The sequence below is a fragment of the Dermacentor andersoni genome, chromosome 5 (assembly GCF_023375885.2).
Source record: "Dermacentor andersoni chromosome 5, qqDerAnde1_hic_scaffold, whole genome shotgun sequence".
In the NCBI taxonomy this organism is placed as follows: domain Eukaryota; kingdom Metazoa; phylum Arthropoda; class Arachnida; order Ixodida; family Ixodidae; genus Dermacentor; species Dermacentor andersoni.
The window spans coordinates 1,064,451-1,086,669 of NC_092818.1; the positions used below are offsets into that span (position 1 = coordinate 1,064,451).

Genomic DNA, 22,219 nt, shown 5'->3' on the forward strand with positions numbered 1-22,219 from the left:
TAGCCTGGCATTCAGGCATCTGCCTGTCTGGTCTATGTATATATCTTGCAGTTCAATTTTTCCTTGTGTTCCCTTAGCCTGTCATTCAGGCATCTGCCTCTCTGCCCTATGTACACTTTGCCGCAGGTGAAAGGGAAGCGATGTACGAAACGTTGCAAATCAATTTTTCCTTATTTCCTTAGCCTGTGATTGAGGCACTTGCCTGTCTGCCCTATGTACACATCGCAATAAAGAAAGGGAACCGATATACGACACCTTGCCGTTAAATTTTTTTTGTGTACCCTCAGCCTGTCATTCAGGCATCAGCCTGGGTGTCCTATGTACACTTTGCCGCACGAGAAAGGGAAGCCTTATATGACACCTTGAAGTTCAATTTTTGCTTTTGATACATAGCATGCAATTGAGGCATTTGCCTGTCTGCCCTATGTACACTTTTCCGTAAGAGAAAGGGCAGCGATATACATCACCATGAAGTTCAATTTTTCCTGGTGTTCCCTTAACCTGTCATTGAAGCGTCTGCCTCTGCCCTATGTACCTTTTGCCGCAGGCGAAAACGAAGCGATATACAACACGTTGCAGGTCAATTTTTCCTTTTGTTTCCTTAGCCTGTGATTGAGGCACCTGTCTGTCCGCCCTAAGTACACAAGTACACTTAGCCGTACGAGAAAGGGAAGCTATATACGATTTTTTTTTTCTTAGCCTGTGCACAAACGGCGGCCGATGCTTCTTCGCGCAGCCTCGGCGAGTCTTTCTCACCGGATCGGTGGCCTGACATTTGCTTGATAGCTTTTGGGTAGCTGAAGGTACGACGTCCACATAAACTTTTTGGGCCAGCTTCTCTAAAGCACGTGATATTCCATGCATGTACGGTACAACCCTTTCTTTCTCCTTTCGTGGCTGCGCTCGCGGTTATCACCACGCGGCTTTATTGCTTCTTTTGGCCATGGCATAACGATTTGCAAGATCCTAAAATCGGAGTGGCAACGCTCGATACAGAGCTACAGGAGCCTCATGTACCGACGCATGCATCTGTCCACACAATGGAAAACGGAGGCCAATAATGCTGTCCGGGAATTTTTTTGTTTCTTGGAGAACGGCAAGAGAATTTATGTGGTATAGCATGCTTTCAATACTGCGAGCCGCCGTGCCCGCCACACAGCAATCGTCGCGGCAAGCCGTCAGGACGTCGTGCGAGGTTCGCCTTGCTGCCTTCGTCGGGAAAGGGCCGAGCCTTGGGCCCGAGGTCGCCACCAAACTAAGGAAGTTAGCTGCTCTCATTTGCCCGACCGGTTGGCAGTGCCGCACTGGATAGTGATGGTGTTCGTTGTGTGGGTGAGCTCGTCGATGTACTTTCTCTTAGGAAGAAAGCGGTAATTCATGACCGCTTTTAAACCCGCTTGAGAAAACGCGATTTCCAACACTGGCAGCCGCGATCCAAGAGCACACATTAAGTCACCAGCCGTGTCGGCTCGCCCAACCTGCACACCCTCGCAGTATTGTTGCAATACGCTCCAACCACAACTCCAAAGTAAGGCCCCAGACAGTATATGGGTTCAGTCCCGCAAAGGCAGCCACAGCCTCACCAGGTGAGCAGAGGCACGCTCGCTTGCGTCTCTCTTATCCCCCCCCCCCCTCTGCGCACACTGAATCTGCGCACACTCAATTCTCCACCCACTCACCCCTGGACACTCCCTTAAGAGCGTTTGAACATGGCCACACATTTTACACGCATGAAGAGACAATCATTTTCGGCTCTCACTCGCGCTTTCCCTTGCTCCTACAGTATATCGCGCACGAGGCGCTATCTTATCGCACTGTCTTATACGGAATATCACGGCGAAATTTCGCCTGGAATGTCAAATAATTGCTGTCGCAACACATACTGTAGTTTTACTCAGCTTCTGTGCGTGTCTATTATTTCTTCCTCTTTGCCAAGCTGTTATTTCCTACATGCTACTGCGTTGATCAGCAACATCGGTGGTCTGAGACAGCCCAACAACACTGGAGAGTACAAATAACCAATTTTCAGAAATTATACTTTATTGTTTCGCCGTACAGAGACCTTTGTAAGCGCTCCGAGATGTCACAGCATTCCTGGCCGTTTCACCTGCGAATAAGAGCAACGACGACGATGTTAGAGCGCAGAAACAGGCTGGCATGCTTTCTAAATTGTATACACATATTTCCTTCGTACGAGCAGCACGAATTCGTAGTTTTAATCTAAAGTGATGCTTAGTTGCCCACTTCGAGGCGCGTTTTCGTACGTATCTGGATTCTAACGCCGAAAGCCATGGACGCATGAATCGACAAGCAGCAAGAACACCCTTTTTGGTGGGTGTTGCTCGAGGTGGAGTTTGGTCCAGTAATGCACCAGCCGATCGACGAGTGCGTCCGGTAGTTGCAATGAAAAAGAAAAGTGTTTATTTTACATTATTTACGCTGGCTACAGGTATGGAATCCCCCTCCATGTAGGAGCATATTAAACAGCTGAGTTCACATCAGGACACGTCAGCACCACCCTCACTGCACCACAAGTTTCCGCTATTAACACCATCGTCTTCCCTAGGTGACCAGACTAGGGAATCCGGTGACTATAGCTGCCCATCACAATCGTCGAATGGGTCGCAACATCACGCCCATGATATCGCACCGTTCCGCTGCGCTCCGTCTCCGAGGTTGCACCGCCATAAGACGCAAGGGCGCAGCAATCTCGCAATCCGAAGTTAAAGCCGTTCCCACGGTAGCATACGACGTTGGCCCTTTTCATGAATTAGTTCAGGTTACCAGGTTCAGGTTACCAGGCAGAGGGGTCTTCTGTTGACCCGTCAACAGTCGGCGTCAACGGTGCCTCGACTTCTGCATGGGAGCTGATGAGTGTGGGGGGGGGGGGGGGGGGGGGGGGGGGTGTTACCTCATGGTAATCGTCAAAAGAGTGTTTATCGCCGTATGGAAACGTAAGACGAGCAAGCCAGCGCATTTCGATCCACAGTTGCACTAGAAGGAACCGACGCATCAGAAACAAGTGGAACACAGTGGAACAAGTGGAAATGAGTGGAACACAGTATGGATCCACCACTGAATATTTCAGCATATAATGTATGTGCTCATGATAATGATGTATGAGCATATAATGATGTGCTGCATGTAAATGTGTGCATATTGTCACATGGTGGTGGCATTGAAGAACACAGTAGCAATACTGTGAAAGACAAAACTAACTTTAATTGCGCGAACCTGTGCCCTCAAAGACAGGCTACACTTATAGCACAACGATAGCGGCGAACACGGTCGGCGATCGTCGAAAATGTGATCTACGGGTCAAGCGCGTCGGATTTTATACATCAATCGTCGAATATTCCAGACTAATCGTTGGGACCCGCGTGCCTTCCACAAATCAGATAACATAAGGTTCGGCGACAACAGACAGCGGATAGAAGCATCGATAACTTTCCAGAAACTTCGAATACATGCAGGCGCGTCCGGCGCTGTGCATTTGTTAGGCGGCGAAACGTGGTCGCCCGATAAAAATAAGTACACGTGTCATTACCCCCCCCCCCCCTCCCACCTCTTAAAAAAAAAAAAGCATCGACCCGATGCTGCAAACGAACGAAAGTAATAAAGAAAAGCACTCGTAGCAAAGAAAACAACAAAATAAGGAAGTTCGTCAGCGTCCGTAAAATGGTTTAAGACGCACCACGTGGGTCACTTCAGATCGTGCGCGGCGCCGCTGTGAATGCGAAATGCCGTCTGGCACGACCTCAGAGTCCAGTGCGCCAATACGTCGGATGACCTTGTAGGGTCCGAAATAGCGTCGCAGTAGTTTCTCACTGAGTCCTCGTCGGCGTATCGGGGTCCATAACCAAACACGGTCGCCGGGCTGGTACTCGACGAAGCGTCGTCGCAGGTTGTAGTGTCGGCTGTCGGTACTCTGCTGGTTCTTGATCCGCAGGCGGGCGAGCTGTCGGGCTTCTTCGGCGCGCTGGAGATAGGTAGCGACGTCAAGATTTTCCTCGTCAGTGACGTGCGGCAGCATGGCGTCAAGCGTCGTCGTCTGGTTCCTGCCGTAAACCAGCTTAAATAGCGTGATCTGTGTTGTTTCTTGCACCGCCGTGTTGTAAGCGAATGTTACGTACGGCAGGACCGCATACCACGTCTTGTGCTCCACGGCGACGTACATTGCTAACATGTCGGCGAGGGTCTTGTTTAGGCGCTCTGTGAGACCATTCGTCTGCGGATGGTAAGCACTTGTCCTGCTGTGACTTGTCTGGCTGTATTGTAGAATGGCTTGCGTGAGCTCTGCTGTAAAAGCCATTCCTCTGTCGGTGATGAGGACTTCTGGAGCACCATGTCGCAGCAGGATGTTCTCGCCGAAAAATTTCGCCACTGCGGCGGCGCTGCCTTTCGGTAAAGCTTTAGTTTCAGCGAAGCGGGTCAGATAGTCCGTCGCCACGACAATCCACTTATTCCCGGATGTTGACGTCGGAAACGGCCCCAACAAATCCATCCCAATCTGCTGGAATGGTCGGTGAGGAGATTCGATCGGCTGTAGTAATCCTGCTGGCCTTGTCAGTGGTGTCTTGCGTCGCTGACAGTCTCGACATGCCTTGACGTAACGAGCGACATCGGCGGTTAGGTGCAACCAGTAATACCTTTCTTGTATCCTCGATAGCGTCCGGGAGAAACCGAGGTGCCCAGCGGTCGGATCGTGATGTAGGGCGTGCAGTACTTCTGGACGCAGCGCCGACTGAACAACGAGAAGGTAGTTGGCGCGGACTGGTGAGAAGTTCTTCTTCATGAGTAGGTTGTTTTGAAGCGTGAAGGAAGACAATCCACGCTTAAATGCCCTAGGGACAACGTCGGTGTGCCCTTCCAAATACTCGACTAGGCCTTTTAGCTCGGGGTCTCCTCGTTGCTGTTCGGGGAAGTTTCCCCGCTTATTATTCCAAGGAAGGCGTCGTCATCCTCGTCATCTTGCGGCGGCGGGTCAATGGGGGCGCGTGATAGGCAATCGGCATCTGAGTGTTTTCGTCCGGACTTGTATGTTACAGTGATGTCGTATTCTTGTAGTCTGAGGCTCCACTGTGCCAGCCGTCCTGAAGGGTCCTTTAAGTTAGCTAGCCAACACAACGCGTGATGGTCGCTGACCACTTTGAATGGCCTGCCAAATAGGTAAGGGGCGAAATTTCACTGTAGCCCAAACGATGGCGAGGCATTCTTTTTCGGTTGTAGAATAATTGCCTTCCGTCTTGACAACCACCGGCTAGCGTAAGCTATCACGTGTTCATGTCCATCTTTTCTCTGAACTAGGACGGCACCGAGGCCTAGGCTACTAGCGTCAGTGTGAATCTCGGTATCGGCGTGCTCGTCGAAGTGCGCAAGTATGGGCGGCGACTGCATGCGTCGTGAGTTCTTGAAATGCATCGGCCTGCTGCGTTTCCCACTTGAACTCGAAGGTCACATTTAGTTAACTGTGTTAGCGGCTCAGCGATGCGTGAAAAGTTCTTGAGAAATCGCCAGTAGTAGGCACACATACCAAGAAATCTACGCACTGCCTTCTTGTCGATGGGCTGCGGGATCTTTGCGATGGCAGCTGTCTTCTGCGGGTCGGGGCGGTCTGCAGACTTGCTGATGACGTGGCCTAGGAACAGAAGCAGCAGAAGCTTGATGTGGGCGAGTTGGTTGAGCATACTTGAAAAAAAAAGCGCTACGAAGACGAGGACGAAAGAACTACATGTACGACAGACAAGCGCCTTGTCTGTCGTACATGTAGTTCTTTCGTCCTCGTCTTCGTAGCACCTAGGAACAGAAGCTCATCGTAAGCGAAGCGGCACTTTTCTGTCTTCAAAGTGAGCCCTGATGACTTGACGGCCTCTAGTACTGTTGCAAGCCGCCTAAGGTGATCGTCGAAATTTCCGGCGAAGACAACGACGTCATCCAAGCAAACGAGACAGGTCTGTCACTTCAATCCCGCTAAAACCGTGTCCATCACGCGCTGGAACGTTACAGGCGCTGAGCACAGTCCAAATGGCATAAAATTGAACTCGTAGAGGCCGTCTGGGGTGATGCAGGCGGTCTTTTCGCGATCTCTTTCGTCGACTTCTATTTGCCAATAGTCAGACTTGAGGTCCATCGACGAGAAGTATTTAGCGTTTAAGAGCCGATCCAATGTGTCGTCTATCCGTGGAAGGGGGTATACGTCCTTCTTCGTGACCTTGTTCAGACGACGATAATCGACGCAGAAACGTAGGGTTCCATCCTTTTTCTTCACCAGGACAACAGGGGATGCCCACGGGCTTTTCGACGGCTGGATGATGTCGTCGCGCAGCATTTCATCGACTTGTTCTCTTATAGCTTCACGTTTTCGCGGCGAAACTCGGTAAGGGCTCTGGCGGAGTGGTCGAGCGCACTCCTCGGCGATTAAGCGATGCTTGGCGACTGGTGTTTGTCCAATCCTCAATGACGTCGAAAAGCAGCCTTTGTATCGTCGGAGCAGACTTCTGAGCTGCTGTTGCTTATTCACGGGGAGACTTGGATTAATGTCGTAGTCTGGTTCGGGAAACATGGTCGTCGGGGTAGATGCGGCGGAATCCGAGAGGACAAACGCATTACTGGTTTCTAGAATTTCCTCGATGTACGCGATCGTCGTGCCCTTGTTGATGTGCTTGAACTCCTGGCTGAAGTTTGTAAGCAACACTTCAGTTTTCCCTCCATGCAGTCGAGCAATGCCTCTTGCGACGCAAATTTCACGGTCTAGCAGTATACGTTGGTCACCTTCGATGACGCCTTCTACGTCGGCAGGTGTTTTGGTGCCGACGGAAATGACAATGCTGGAGCGAGGCGGGATGCTGACTTCACTTTCGAGCACGCTTCAGGCATGGTGACTACGAGAGCTCTCCGGCAGTATTGCTTGATCTTGCGACAGCGTTATCGATTTCGCCTTCAGGTCGATGATTGCGAAGTGTTGGTTCAGGAAGCCCATGCCAAGAATGACGTCTCGTGAACAATGTTGGAGGATAACGAAGGTGGCTGGGTAAGTCCTGTCATGAACGGTAATTCTTGCCGTGCAGATTCCAGTCGGCGTAATGAGGTGTCCTCCAGCGGTGCGAATTTGGGGGCCCTCCCATGCAGTGTTAACCGTCTTCAACTGGGCGGCGACGTGTCCACTCATGACGGAGTAATCGACCCCTGTGTCGACTAAGGCGGTGAGTGCGTCTCCGTCGAGAAGCACGTCGAGGTCGGTGGTTCTTTTTCTTGCGTTACAGTTAGGTCTTGGCGTCGGATCACGGCTGTGTCGCGTTGACCTGTGGCTGGTATGGGATGTCGTCAGGTCGTCTTTCGTCATCGTATTCTTTGCTTCCACACTTCGTCGGGATGGCGGCGTGTCGTTATGTCGTCGAGGTAGTTTCCTCGGCGTCTTCGTCGGCGGCGGAGGATCTTCATCAGTTCGACGAACAGCAATCGCACCTCCTTCGGTTGCTGCTTTTAGTTTTCCGGATATGGGCTCGCAGAACGGCCCCGTGCTGGGCCAGTGTATGGACGGCGCTGCGGCGACAGGTAGCGGCCTGGTGACGGCGACCGGGATGGCCGTCGAGGGGTCCACTGAGTAGCGGTGAGGTAGGCGGCGATGTCACGAGGGCGTTCACCTTCCCGAAGGCGCGGTGCTAGTGTGGCTAGAAGGGGAGGTGTGAATACCGGCGGCGCTTTCCTTCGGGTGCGCATGACCCCCTTGCGCACCGATGCCACCAGGGGGAACGTGGCGCTGCTGCTCGCGGCGTGGTATTACGGCGTGGTACTTCCGCGCTGGCATGCGCCCTCCGCTGTCAGTTGGTCGCGTCGCCTGGTTTGGAGTGTTCCTTTCGACATTCCGTCATTCGAGGGCGACATGCTGTGGACCACTAAAGTTATGTTGAGCACCGCAGCGACGCACGGCTAGGTTATTACATTGCAGGTTATGTGGCGAGAAGGCGTGTTTTGCCCAGACATTGTGAAGACTGCGAAGCACCATAATAATTAAGGCAATATCCCCAGAGAGTTTCCACCAGAGGCATCCAAAGAGTGGTACCTTGAGGGCCTTTTATATAGCCTTTTTTATATAGCCACCCTAGCGGTGCGTTGACGGCGAACCCTCGCACTCTGAGGTCGCGGTATGGGCATCGGCGGTACACATGGCCGGCTTCCCCGCAGTGGTAGCAGAGCGGGCGATGGTCAAGAGCGCGCCAAATGTCTGTCTTCCTCGGGTAGCTGCGCTGGGCGACGGGTGGGCGTTCTGGCGGCGGCTGCGGTGGTCGACGGAATTGCGGCGTTACAGGGCCCTGGCGCGGTCGTGCAGGGGGACACAGAGGGGCGGGCGACGGCGGCGTAGGTCATCGCTTCTGGCTGGGGTTGCGATGATTGTGGTTGTACCTCGGGAACTCCGAGCGATCGCTGGACTTCTTTAACAATTTCGGCGATTGAGGCCACTTGAGGTTGCGATGAAGGGAATATTCTTTGAAGCTCCTCTCGTACGACTGCCCGGATGGTCTCGCGCAGGTCGTCGGTGGCCATTGATTGAGCTCCGGCGTAGCTTGTTGGCTTGGTGCGTCGGTCGAATTGCCGGTTCCGCAATTCCAGTGCCTTCTCGATACTCGTCGCCTCACGAAGAAACTCGTCGACGGTGTTCGGTGCGCTTCTCACCATTCCGGCGAAAAGTTCCTCTACACCACGCATCAGTAGACGGACTTTCTTCTCCTCTGACATTTCCGGGTCGGCGTGGCGGAACAGACGGGTCATTTCCTCAGTGAAGATCGCAATCGTCTTATTCGGCAGCTGCGCTCTGGTCTCCAGTAGAGCTTGGGCTCGCTCTTTTCGCACGATGCTTGTAAATGTTTGCAGGAAGCCGCTGCGGAACAGGTGCCACGTCGTCAAGGTGGCTTCTCGATTCTCGAACCACGTCCTGGCGGCGTCCTCCAATGCGAAATAGACATGACGCTGCTTGTCCTCGCTTGCCCAGCTGTTAAACGTAGTGACCCTCTCATACGTTTCCAGCCAGCTTTCCGGGTCCTCAAATGTGGAACCGCGGAACGTCGGTGGTTCCCTGGGCTGCTGCAGCACGATAGGGGACGCTGGGGCTGCCATTGCGGTTGCCTTGGCCACAATCTTCTTAGTCTTCTCAGGTAGAAGTGCGTGCTCCGGGGGCAGTTGTTGAAGACGGCGGCTTGCTCGATGGTCCGGGACTACGTTGGTGTTCTCTTTGCGGTCCGGGCTTGGACCACGGCTTGTCGGGGGCGTCCGGTACATGAACGAAAAGCACCTCCCCCAGATGTCACGTGGTGGTGACGTTGAAGAACAGAGTAGCAATACTGTGAAAGACAAAACTAACTTTTATTGGGCGAACCTGTGCCCACAAAAACAGGCTACACTTATAGCACAACGATAGCGGCGAACACGGTCGGCAATCATCGAAAATTTGATCTACGAGTCAAGCGCGTCGGCTTTTATACATCAATCGTCGAATGTTCCAGACTAATCGTTGGGACCAGCGTGCCTTCCGCAGAGTTCTACACCATTCGCGTCAGGCGATGAAATCAGATAACTTAAGGTTCGGCGACAACAGACAGCGGATAGAAGCATCGATAACTTTCCAGAAACTTCGGATACATGCAGGCGCGTCCCGCGCTGTGCGATAACATTTGTTAGGCGGGGAAACGTGGTCGCCCGATAAAGATAAGTACACGTGTCAATATAATATCCAGCCTGTCTAAATTAACTGCAACTAAAAGCATTTTTCGTATAACCATGCTGCTCTTTAATACAAACATTATTACCTCGAAAAGAACTATTCATGTCACACACAAATGGTTGATGAAGCAATCCCACCAAGAATCCTTCGCTTTACGCAGATGTCAACTGAATATGAGTCTGCCTGTTCTTTTTCTCTCTATGGCAAAAAACAATAACATGTATTCTTTTAATTAGTCAAGTACCCTAAAAGCCCGAAAGACATTACATAGGAGCGACGGGGGGGGGGGGGGGGGGGACACGCACGACCATGAATAAAACAGGGTAGCGTAACTTCTTTACATACACAACTAAGCCTAAAAACAAAATCAATACAGCAAAGATTGAGTTGCAACAAACCTAATGCGACATATGACCAGCAAATACGCAATTATTATTTATAACAGCAATTCGAAGTACTTCAGACATGATTTACAAGAGCGTCGTAACCAGAAATACATGCGATTCCTATTATAGTCGATAGAGATAAACTTTTTTTCTTTGATCAGGCTCCTTAGACATGAGCCCAAAGGCCTCTTTAGTCCAGGTAGTCATGGCTCGCTGCCGCCGCCCGCGCTCTGTTCAGCTACCATAGCTGGTTTTCGGGGTCTTGCGTCACCAGCAGAGCCTACCAGTCGTCTTTCGATTCTTCTGGTTTCGCTTCTTCCTGCTCGTTATCGCCTGGTGGTGGTGATAATGGTGGTGGTACGTTTGGATTATTCCTGCAGCTCATCACCATGTGGTGCAGGGTGTTGGGCGTGTCCGGCGAGCAGAACTTGCAGTCCTACCCGTAGGTCTCCGCATACATGACGTGCAACAGTATTCCATACGGGTAGGTTTCAGCCTAGAGTCTTCTCGAGGTCACCGCTTGTTCCCTACTCCTCTTATGTGCGGGCCGGTAGCAACTCCTCTGCTTCCTTTAGTGTGCCAAGATCTCGGAGTACTTGGATATCCGTTCATCCTCTTTGTGACAGCCGTTGGTCCGTGTTCTCTGCGTGTCGGAGATGGCGTGCATGATCTCGAGCCGCGGCGGACGCCGCCGGGTTTCCCGCGAGAGATTCGTGTCCTGGCATACAGAGGATGTTTACTACTTCTATATCGGTGTTTCTTAAGAGCTGAAGTGCTGCTTTTCCGGTCCTTCCATCCATATACCTCCTGTGCGCTACTTGCGAGTGCGTCACGATAACCAGGGTCTTCTTGCATGTTGCGATGGCTAGGGCTATGCCCAGCTCTTCCGCTGTGCTGGAGTCCATGGCACGTATGGACGTGGCTGCAAGTTCTTCGCCCTTCTCGTCGATCACACTGATTGCAAATCAGTCGTTTGTTGTGTACGCAACCGCGTTTGTGTACCTCACGTTTTCTTTATTGCTGGTGCATTCGAGTGTTTGCTTGATCGCTTGTACTCTCGCCTGTCTCCGTTCCCTGTCGTACTCTGGACGCATTTTTCTGGGTATGGTACTTACGTGTAGCTTTTCTCTGACCTAGTGTGGGGTACGCTGCAGAAGGTACCTCTCATCCTCGATTTGGTAGCACAGAACTTGATGCAGGCCCCTGTATAGTGTTGCGCCGCAGACGAGACATCACCCGAGGCTCCAAGAAAGGGGAGAAGAAGTGAATCCCCGTTTATTGAACAGCCGTGAATATATACACTAAATTGGGACAAGATGCGTTGCCTCACCGCCAAGTTGCATGTGTGGAAAAGATATCGGTCACGTCACATGTGCCGCAAATGCGAAGCTCGCGCTGCGCCAGAGACGATTAAGAGATACGATAAATCCCTTTTTTTTTCGAAAAAACAAACAAAATAAAGAACATTGATAGAACTGAACGTTTAGAATAAAATTTGGGGAACCCGCACAAAGCTTAAAAAAATTAAGTTATGGGGTTATACGTGCCAAAACCACTTTCTGATTATGAGGCACGCCGTAGTGGAGGACTCCGGAAATTTCGACCACCTGGGGTGCTTTAACGTGTACCTAAATCTAACTACACGGGTGTTTTCGCATTTCGCCCCCATCGAAATGCGGCCGCCATGGCCGGGATTAGATCCCGCGACCTCGTGCTCAGCAGCCTAACACCATAGCCACTGAGCAACCACGGCGGGTGCACAAAGTTTCGATCATAGCGAAGCCTCTGCAGTGGCCTTCGTTCTCGGGTTGACCTTCTGAATACAGGTTCTTGGTGCTGCTGCGCGGATGCAGGAGCGTTGAATGGGGCAGGAATGCTGACGGTTGTGGCCAGTGACTCCGCAACACCGTTGCTGCTGTATGCTGAAGCACTTTGATCTGCTACTTGGCTGCAGTCCTCCTCGGACTCGTATAGGCTTCTCTGACGAAAAGCCTCTCTTGTAGGTAGCAAATGCAGCCGATTGTGCCGCAGGACTGTGCCGTCTTCGGTGATTGTATAATAATAATAATAATAATAATAATAATAATAATAATAATAATAATAATGTCTTTATTTGTGTCACACGTAGGGTACAAGACACTGGAGGCCAGCAATAAAAGCTGTCATAAATGACAGCTTGACAGTGACAACTTGAATGTCCTCTGGTATAGGTTCTGGGTAATGTACTTGCCATAATTCCCATTGCAGCTCCCGCAGACAATAGCGCGAGAGTTTCTTCCAGTAATTCCTGTATGAAACTCTATGGTATCGACCACACTGCCGTGAGCCCTTGTCATGCAGAAAGCTATACATCACCCAAACTGACCGATGTATCGGTTATCTCATTAGAGAACATACAGCCTCCCTATTGACAACCGAGAGTGTGCACTTGTCGAAGCGTGTAAGCAGCAACAAAATGATTTGGGCGGGCTGGTCCATGTTGAGCATAACTCGAAGCAGCGCGAAGAAGGCGAGAACCTACAATAGGACAAGCGCTGACCATACGCACTCGTTAGTTGATCAGCGACAGGACGATGATCAATTAACGGATCAGCGCTTGTCCAGTTGTTTGTATTCGGTTCCTGTCCTCGCCTGTTACGCGCTACTTCAAGTTATATTCATATAAGGCAATATGGATCAACTCTGATGTTTGAGTGTTCCAGAGTGTTAGGCCGGGGAGAAGTCATCATCATCATCATCAGCCTGATTACGCCCACTGCAGGGCAATGGCCTCTCCCATACTTCTCCAACTACCCCGGTCATGTACTAATTGTGGCCATGTTGACCCTCCAAACTTCCTAATCTCATCTGCCCACCTAACTTTCTGTCGCCCCCTGCTACGCTTCCCTTCCCTCGGAATCCAGTCCGTAACCCTTAATGACCATCGGTTATCTTCCCTCCTCATTACATGTCCTGCCCATGCCCATTTCTTTTTCTTGATTTCATTTAAGATGTCATTAACGCGCGTTTGTTCCCTCACCCAATCTGCTCTTTTCTTATCCCTTAACGTTACACCTATCATTCTTCTTTCCATAGCTCGTTGCGTCGTCCTCAATTTAAGTAGAACCCTTTTCGTAAGCCTCCAGGTTTCTGCCCCGTACGTGAGTACTGGTAAGACACAGCTGTTTTACACTTTTCTCCGGGGAGAAGTATTCAGAGGTAAATGCAATTTAAAAAGAAGGTTAGAAAACACGGACTAAAACGAGAACAGCACAAGCACTCACTAACAACTGATCTACTTCAGGAAAAGCGAAAAAAAGTTCAAACCTTACGCATGCGCGAGAACAAGCGCCACCAGGGACGTTCAAAAGAAGTAAACGAAAAATTGTGTTGTATATTATTAACTTCAGCAGAGTTAACTGCTGGGCTAGTTGGTGATCTTGCATACTGAAAAGATTTTGCGCCAAAAAAACAACACACGCAAGAAAGACGTCGTCGTCGTCTTTCTTGTGTGTGTTGTATTTTGGCGCAAAATCTTTTCAGTATATATCATTAGCATTCCCATTAAATATTCGATTACCACACACTAGAGGGTCTTCGCGGCAAAGTCTCTTTTTGTAGTTTTCACCAGAACAAATTGATATGTCCGCATGACGCCAACGGCGAGCTGTGTCTTGTGCCGCTCTCTGCACAACAGTCTGCTAAGCCCGACGTTTCCTGGTTGCAGACAGGCAATGCTTCCTCAGCAACGGTACGTATATTGCGGGGAGGTGCATATTGCGTACCGAAGAGTGAACACAGGTATCGAGAGTACGCGGCGCACATGTCACATCCCTTGACCGGTGGCACCATACGATGCAACTGCTACATGTCGTACCACTTCCGAACGAGACGGTAGGCTTAGCTCGCTGACAGCCGCAATCAGGGCCAACGGTACTTACGATCTGGCCACAGCCCGTCAGTTTGCTTATTTTTTACAACACGATTAACGTGGGCTTAAATAAACAGGTTTTCCTAGTGTCCTCGGTGCGAATTGCAAACGAAGCATACATACATGCAAACGAAACGACTCTAAGAGGCAAGCATCACAGGTCATAGTTATTGGAAAAACAGTTAGAGATGTAAAAGTTATTGCGGAGCACTTTAACTGCTTTTTTCATAGCGTCTTTGGTAAGACAAGTCTTATTACACCTCATAAAAGAATGTTTCGACCCACTGACGTTGACTCCATATCCCTGGTGTAGCTTCAATACTTCTGAACTTGAAGACAAAATCATCTTGTGGTCCAACAACATACCTAATGTATTTCATCACTGTTATGCAGAAATCATCGCCCATTTTGTCATTGCGCTGTTTTGATTTTCACTATTAACTGCAAGACTACCTAGTGATTGGAAGAAGGCTGTGTTGTTCCCATCTTTAAGAAAGGCAACCATTCACTCTTCGAAAATTACCGCCCTATGTAATTAACATCACTAACTTCTAAAATGCTTGAACATGTAATAGCTAAACGCATTGCGGAATTTCTTGCAACAAAACTCTATACTAACTTTCAGCATGGCTTTAGAAAGGGTTATTCAACCGTAACTCAGTTAGTCACAGTGATTCATTCATTTGCAGAAGCTCTGGATAAGAATGGTTAAATGGACGTCATATTCCTTCATTTTAGCAAGACATTTCACAAATTTATTCATCACAATCTAATTACGAAACGTAAGGACATAAATCTGCCAGATATATTTATTGCATAGATTGAAGACTACTTGACAGACCATGTCCAGTTTGTTTCAGTTGATGAAAACACTTCCAGCCTTCTTCCAGTAACATCAGACGTGCCCCAGGGCAATGTTCTGGGGCCACTGTTGTTTTTACTTTATAGGAATGACATTGTTAGCGCAGTACTACCAGGAACTCAATTCAGACTGTTCGCGGATGATCGCGTGCTCTTTCGTCAAGTTACTTGTACTAACGATTAACAGAATTGGAGTTTAAGTCTTACCAGCATATTAAATTGGTGTCATGAACACGGTATGGCTCTAAATGCAGAAAAGACTGTTTATCTTTGCGTAAATCGTACAAAGACACCTCTTCACTTTACCTATAACCTTGGCTCAACATCAATACATCAAGTAACCAACTACAAATATCTCGGCGTAACAATAACTAGTTACTTGTCTTGGAACCTACACATAGACAACATATGTTCTGCCACCTTCCGTAAATTGTGTTTTCTAAAACATAAGCATAGAAATTCAAGCTTAGAACGACAGAAAGCTGAGCTAGTTGGTAAGGATTCATTATGCAAAATAGAAGTGAGGCGTGCAGACAGGACACAAGAGTAGACAAGTGGATAACACGAACGCCCAATATCAACTGAACTGAAGGGGGCACTGAGGCGAAAAAAGAAAGAAGACACAAAAACATCGACAAAACTTGCCGCATGACGGGTTGCTAAATTCCGTAAATGAGTGCATTAAAGAACAAGTGCAAGAGTCGGCTTTTATTGACAGATGAGGTGTTTCCACGGGAGCTTTTCTAGAAATTCTTTCAATGTACTTGAAGTCGACGCTGATTGGGTGGAGAGATGGCGTTTTTCTTCAGAAATCGGGCATTTGTACTGGCTCAAAAGTTGCCCCTATCTTTAGCAATATTTAGCTGAGTATAAGGTTGACAGCTGCTTAGAGAAAGCCATAGGTGATAGCGTTATCAAGATATTTCGTTACGTTGATGATTACCTGATTTTCTGCAATAGGGAAGAATTCGATTCCGCTGCTACCTCAGTAAGCAAGCAATTTGAACTTTATGGAGGAGGATTAAAGTTTACCAAGGAATTTCCTCAGCGACGCGTAATTCAGTTTCTTGACATTTCCTTGGTCTTCGAACAAAATCACGTTTGTTGGCAGTACTCCCCAAGATATTCTAAGCCGTTGCTAAACATTCAATCCAAGCATTCCAAAGTAGTAAAAAACGGAATTGCCATGTCGTGCCTTAACTCTTCTCTCACCAGATCCTGCATGCACAAAATGAGCGCCAGTTTTAATGTGCAGGTCCGGCGCCTATTAGAAGCAGGTTATCCTAGTGAAGCAGTGGCCACTGTGGCTGAGCGCCTAAAGAAGTCGGTTTGGAGGGGACGGACGTGATTAAGGAAAGCAGTAATAGCAAAAAAAGAGTAGTGGCTATGCCGTACATTCATTCAGTGTCGCACAGGTTTAAAAACGTTGCAAGTAGATATGTTGCTAACGTTTCTTTCACTGCTCCCAATAAGGTAGGTAAGATATGCGCCGCCGTACAGAGGGAGAAGGAGCAGGTAAAAGGCAAAAAACGAACAGATATTTGTCCATTGAAGCACAATAAGAACAACAGGTTTACTGACTGTCGTATGGGTCTGGTTTATAAAATTCCCCTTAGCTGTGGCCAGTTCTACGTAGGGCAAACGGGGCGGTGTATCAATCAAAGGCTAATGGAGCATAAAAGGTCGTTAACTGGTGGATCGCCTTCTAATATTTCCCTACATTGCCAAGATTGTAACTGCACGCCAGAGTTAGATGAATGCGCAGTATTGTACAGGCATAAGAATGAAGATACGCGTCTTATGGTAGAGGCATGGCATATCTATAACGGTGGAAGTGCGTGCGATGAGTCAGCCTTCGATTACCTTACATAAGAAAGATTAAGTGCCTGAACAGTTAACTCTCACGTAGACCGGCACATGTACCCGACTGACACGTGGCATTCCTGAGCTTGCGCAGATGAGTTTTGTGTCTTCTTCCTTTTTTTGCCTCAGTGCTCCCTTCAGCTGATAGTCGGCGTTCGTGTTGTCCACTTCTCTACTCTTGTGTCCTGTCTGCACGCGTCACCTCTTTTTTGCATAATGCATATAAATTCTCCTTCTAACATTAAGCTATTCAGTTAGTTTACGCATATAAGACCTAAACTAGAATACTCTTGTGTTGTATGGGACCCCTTCACTAAAGCTAACATAAAGAAACTCGAAGCTCTACAAAGAAAGCCTGTCAGGCTTTTAAATCTAAAATTTGAAATTACAGACACACCGTCTGAACTCATCGCTGCTAACACTGAAAAACTTGAACTACGACTACAAAAGAACAACGTCAACGTTATTTGCCTACTTCTTTAATCATAAGTTAGCCCTTGACCGGCACGCATATTTATCTCCTCAGTCCACTAGACATACAAGATATCATCGCGCCCTTTCTTTAACTCCATATTTTGCTAAAATTAATGCTTTTCAGTTTTCATTTTTTCCGCATACCGTATTCGAATGGAAACGTCTGACTGACATTAGCCAATTTTCATTGACCTAGAGCCTTAATACGTACTGTTAAGTCGTGTTATATTTTATTTTACGTAATATTTTCCCAAGGTACGTACTGTTTATGGGTAATACCTACTGCATTTGGTGCTTTGTTTCCATTTTGCGTAATGTTTTCCTATCTTATCTTTTATGTCTGTGCTTTTATCTTGCCCTATGTACCTGTCCTGCTTGGACCAATTCTTGGTCTGCAGTATGAAACAAATAAAATACTAATTGCAAGCCAACCGAGCCGCCTCACTGAGACGGTGGGCGTTTAGTTTCCTTCTGAGAGATAGCATGTCGGATGGTTGCTCGCGATCACGGCAGTGGTTTAATACTGGGAGCGGCTTCGCGAAACAGTCGCACATTTCAGACAATTTTGTTCGATTAAGTACTATTCCATGGAAAAACAATCTGGCCGATTAGAATGTTGCCGTGAGTGGCGATAGAAGCGATCCCATCGGATGGCTAGTGGGACCGGCAACGTACCACTCCTCGTGGGACCAGCTCCTGGTCGGGGTGCGCTTTGAGACGCCCTACCAGGGTTTCTACCGTGCGAAAGTGGATCCCGACAAAACAGCCACCGCAATTTCGCGACGCAGCGCCATGGTCCCGGCGCTACGTCAAGAAGATGCTGTCGCCGGGACTGGTTTTCGCAAGGTATACGCATATCCAATACGCATACCGCCCATACGCATACCGTCGTCGAGCCTCCAGGCCTAGCCGGGTGCGTGGTCCTTATTCTGTGGTGCTCCACAGAAAGAAACGCAGCTTGCCCACGAGCTGCGTTAATCCGAAAGACGCAACAAGCAAAAGTTCTCATATATTTCCTGTTGATGAAAACCGTCGTAAGCAATGAGACACCGCGGTAAAAGGTGGATTCCGATACCAACTTACCTATCATGCGCTTCCATAACAACTAAGATTCTTTTTTCTTAGTAACGTCTACTGCCGAGATATTCGTACATGGCTTTTAGAAATGATCTTAGACGCAAGAAATAAGGCACGGACAACAGAATAAAAGACACAGACAGGCCCACTTTTTTTTTTCGCGCCTACAACAATTTCTAAAGTTAATCTTCTATATTACTTTGCGTGGAGGCCATTAGGTAACAAGGGTGCTTAGGATCATTAATAGTGTGTCATTACAATTCTTCCACGCAGTGTGGGAAAGCTAGATTAGGATAAGCCTGGCATCTCAAAGCACGCAACATTAGCAGTGTAGATAGCATACGTTTGCATGCACAGGCAGCACGGTTAAAGCTGCGTTACATGCAGCGCGGATCTCATAAACGCGCCTAAACGTGCTTTTGAATTTCCGCGCGCGAAGTAAAATGTACAGAGTTGGTCATTCAAGCAAGCACGAACGAAACCGCGAATTCGGAGGTACTTTACCCGTACTCCATGCAGGAGCAATTTGACCGTCTCAGTTCACATCAGGGGCGCTATAACGTAAAACTATTCCAAACTTTTCTATTCCAATTCTGCTATCAGCCCTCCACGATTGGTCAAAAACTTTTTTCAACCACCCCGACTTCACCTGTCTGTCACGCGACGTCACGAAAACCGCGATACCTCCCCAACCGATATAACGTGTACACACTGATTATGCATGACTTGACCGAACAAAACAAATATAGTTACTTCTGATTCGACGCCTTTTCGCCATTAGCCCTCGGCTATAGGTCAAGAGTTTTCGCACTGAACCCACTTCACCTGCCTGTTACGCGACATCACAGAACCACAAAAACTCACCGCGTCAAAGTCACGTGCACGCGTTAAAGAAGCGTTATTATGCCGAACAAAACTGAATTTTCTTCGGTATAGCCGCAAGCTGCCCCGTTCCGGAAGGAATAAAAGATGGCTGCCGCCGATCGCTCAGACACTGGCTACTCGCACCTGCCGGATAGCATGGGTATATTTGCGTATAATAAATCTTCTTGCGTGGCCGTGCAACGTTTTCAAGCACTTTGGGCACGTTTACCCCCTCATTCTGCCAAATCTTCTTAGCTGAGGGTCCGTTTTAGCGTCATTCTTGAGCTTCCGTTGCATGCCGCCGCGATTTTCGACCAGCAACCGCAAGCTCAGTAACGCAAAGCCGACCAATCGTAGACGCCGGCACCACCCTCTTCATCCGGTTATCGACTTTCAGTGCAGTGGCTCGGTCCCATCGAATCCCTCTCCACTTGAGCGTTCTCCTCGCCTCTTGTCAGCCAATTAGATACGACAAGCCGCTAAGTGTAGGCAATGTTATTCATTTTTCAAGCAAACAATAGTTACCTCTTATAAACGAGGAGAGCGTTTGATTGCTCTGTTCACACAACGCTGCGGGTGACCGTCCGGTGGTTGCGTTGGTGGTTACGCAAATTTGACGTCAGGAGATCGGAATAAAAACATATTGGAATAGTTTTACGTTATAGGGCCCCAGCACCCTCTGTCCTCACTCTCGGAAAGTGTCTGCTTTTAATCCCCTCGTGTTCTCTAGGTGAGTCGGCTAGGGAATCTGAAGACTATCCAGCAGCAAATCACCATCGTCGACTCCGTTACGATGCTACTCCCATGCTATCCATAACCCGCTGTAACTCCGCCTCGAAGAAACTAGGTGGGAATCTGCAGAAAGCAGATAGGAGCTGCTGTGGTTTGACATGTGGCATACGTTCAATGAACACCCTTGTTGGAGTTGAGACGTTACAACACGTAAGAACAGCGAGCGAAAAATAACAAAGAGAGAGAGAAAACTTCCGCGCCATCTTTACGGCAGTGTTGATTGTATGCGCAGTGCATGGAGAACTTTGCCGCGATGAGGCTGTCCGCATTTTGTACTCGATCGCCTGTTCAAACGGCTACTGTGCACAGCTTGTTGAGGAAAGTTGTACAAATTCTATTTTTTTCCCTGAATTGGCGAGTTGACGCTGTGAATCACTCCAATCTCGCGGTTTAAAATGCGCCGATAAAGCACGTCAATGTGTTTTTTTTTTTCCTTTCTGCACCACTTACTATCGCTCACTGTTGATGACTTCTTCACTATTATTTTCTGCCTGACCAGTGCTTGTATAATTGCTTATGTTGAATTCCTTTCTCGCTGTGTTTGATGTACCACTGTTCTCCCTGATATGTTACTCCGCACCATCTGCACCGACGTGTAATGCGGGTGTTAGGCCTCGTCAGGAGACATCTTAGCCTCCTTTAGCCTCTCCCCGCGGACACAATGTATTGTTATCCGAAATAAAATAAATAAATAAAAAACGTGATGAATGAAGTTGCAAAGACCACTTTTCGTGAGAGTATATATGACACCGGTTGGTGTGAGCTCAAATGTGTAACCTGACAGAGCTTCTCGGAAGTGCGAAAGACGAAGAGGCTGTATCGAGTTTCCACAAAAGAGCGCCACTGTGGACACAACATGACAGCGGACCATGCTTATATGGCAACCTGCGAAAGCCATTGTTATATAAGGTGGAAGCTTATAACCATAAGCCTTACATCGATGACTTCGTACCGCCTGTGTGAGCTGAAACTTAGTTATTGTCTTACGTTCTGCTGTTTGTACAAGGCGAAGTTAACCAGCTCGGAAGCACTGCTCGGGGGCCAGCGTGCCACATGCAGTGCGGATCATGCGCTCGCAGTGCAGCCTCTATAGATAGAGTGTGACGAGCGCTGTCCTGGTTGGAATCAGTGGGTGTTACTTGCCAGTCCCATGAAACCCCTCTCGATATGTGTGGTTTTCGATCAGAAAGTTGTGCCCGTTTAATGTATTAATTGTTAGACTAGTGTAAACGTTCTGTTAAACCAAAGTTCCTGGTGGGCAAGCCCCTTTTTCTTCCCAAGAGAGGTTTCGCCCGGCGCTCGGCAACGTGGTGAGGAGGCAAACGCGTAGTCAAGCGAGTTGGGTGAACAGCACTCCTGCCCATACATATACAGCCAAGGAGAGATGGAGTTTCGCGCATTCGTGGAATTATGATCTACCACCATTTCTGTTGCCCTTCCGTTTGATAAAGAAAAAGTGACAGGTTTTGAACCACAGTGTCGCCGCAACAGAGCCGTCGCTTCTTTTCGAGGAAATTGTTCACGCGCAGGCACACAGAACCTCAGCAACAAAGAATTGCGTCTGCGCCGGGAAGTGATTATCACCATGAGCAGCAGCTCATGGTGATAATCACGAGAGGTGAGGGGGCTGGGGAACTTTTGCACGCGGTTCTTTTGCACGTGTACATGTGTTACATCGTGTATGTCTCTCCTTGCGGTTCTTTGATTTCGGATTGTGCGAGATGGAGCGAAATCTGGAAATGCGCGTTTTTTTTTGCGAGTTTTTAATGAGGTAACTCTGCACCCTGTAAATAAACTGTTTCGTCTGCTTTTTTTCGTGTCTTCCTTCAGCCGTTTCGGATGCCTCTGTCAGCGCTGCACATACCTTATCGGTAAGCAGGAATGCCGCGAAGTCCGCATGCTCGTACTTGCGGAGGTTACCTATGGGCTTGTATGCAAATTGCCCTGAAAGCGTGCACTGGCAGTTTGAATAAAGCCTTGCGTTTTCAGCGCCAAACCCTACATCTGATAATGACGTGCTTAGTAGTGGGAATTCTGGATTATTGTTTAACGTGCACACAAACACGAACAAGGCCGCTTTAGATTACCACCTGTATGTGTCGCTGCCGCGTCTTGATTGGGAGCCCCAAGCTCCACATCAATACGGCTCAAGAGTCCTGACTCAAGCAGATCCAGCAACGCAGAAGCCCGAGAGAAATAAAATTACCCTACAGTAGTAACAATAGTGCTATTGGCAGATAGCAGAAGGAAATCTTTCTACCAATGTGGTCGCAG

At 48.6% G+C, this 22,219-nt stretch overlaps 1 protein-coding gene across 1 annotated transcript in view; it reads right to left on the reverse strand.

The window, feature by feature from the left end:
* Positions 1 to 2,022: 2,022 nt before the first annotated feature.
* Positions 2,023 to 22,219, reverse strand: part of LOC140218438 (NADH dehydrogenase [ubiquinone] 1 alpha subcomplex assembly factor 8-like) — a 164,276-nt gene continuing 144,079 nt past the window's right edge. The window contains exon 3 of the transcript XR_011894688.1: positions 2,023 to 2,107. The gene's annotated coding sequence lies outside the window, so the exon portion shown is untranslated. The remainder of the gene's footprint in view (positions 2,108 to 22,219) is intronic.